The sequence below is a fragment of the Elephantulus edwardii genome, unplaced genomic scaffold (genome assembly GCF_000299155.1).
Source record: "Elephantulus edwardii isolate Elephantulus edwardi_28Jun2011 unplaced genomic scaffold, EleEdw1.0 scaffold00066, whole genome shotgun sequence".
In the NCBI taxonomy this organism is placed as follows: Eukaryota; Metazoa; Chordata; class Mammalia; order Macroscelidea; family Macroscelididae; genus Elephantulus; species Elephantulus edwardii.
Genome location: NW_006399816.1, coordinates 9,631,751 through 9,633,038, shown reverse-complemented (window position 1 = coordinate 9,633,038; position 1,288 = coordinate 9,631,751).

Here is a 1,288-nt window from a genome sequence, read left to right as displayed (position 1 = left end):
CAACCCAGGTACCCATGAACAAATGAGTGGATAGAAAAATTATGGTACCATCACCCAGTGAAATATTAGTAAACATTGAAAAAACATTACACAACTTGGCAGGAGGTCATGCTGAGTGAACTATCTCAGTCACACAAGGACAAATAGTGCATAATCCTGCTGTCAATAAAAATAGGACTGATAAGGGGAGGTTGGGGAGAGAATGCAAAAAGAGTGCATAGATAATGAACACTGCATTAGAACAGATGAGGGGAAGATTAAGTATTATATGTATGACACCAACCTGAAACTAAGGGTGCATTGTGAGGTGGTTTGGAGTGAGAAGAATATGTGCAACAATGAATTTAAAAAATCATTTTTTAAAAAAAGATTAAAAAACCCAAATAGACATCCTTCTGGTATTTTTTGCTTTCAGCTAAGATTAATCTGACATTAGCAATGATATCCCTGGTGCCACAGCCTCTTCTAAATCCAGCTTGAATTTTGTCAAGTGTGCTGTTCTAGCCACTTTTGGGTAATTTTCAGCAAGATTTTACTTGAGTGATTGATAATTTCCACATTCTGTTTCTTTTCTTTCCTTTTTTTTTTTTTTTAATGAGACCAATATGGATCTGTTCCAGTCAGTTGGCCAGGTAGCTACCTGCCAAATTTCTTGACAAATTGGCACCTTCAGGATTGCATATGTTTGGTGAAATATCCCATCAATTCCTGGAGACCTCTGTCACTGCAGTGCCTTCAGTGGAGCTTCATTGTCTTCCTTCATAACCATTGGCTCTTGATGATAGAGATTAATATGCATCAAAAAAAGCATCAGCAGTGAAAGTGATCTTGTGCATTTTTCAAATCAATCTGTTTCCTTCCATAACTTGCCGATTTCTATCACTACAGATTCATTTTGCCCATTTTTGGACTTTATACAAATGGAAGCTTGCAATATGTGCTCTCTCTGTCTTTCACCTGTCTTAATTCTTTAAGGTTATGTATATTAATGTGTCTTTGTAATTTGTTTTTTCCTACTGACTAGATAGGGATCGTGGTCTTTTCAATTACTTGCTATGCATCTGAGAGCTGGACCACAAAAAGAATGACAGAAGAAGAATTTATGCCTTTGGACTCTGGTGTTAGGTAAAAAATACTAAATATACCTGTTGTTGTTGTTGTTATGTGCCGTCGAGTCGCCTGCGACTCATAGCGACCCTATGTACAACAGCCTTAAACTCCGCTCTGTCCTGCGCCAATCGCACTGTCTCTGACACACCCATCCCAATTATCCCAGTCACTGAATCAA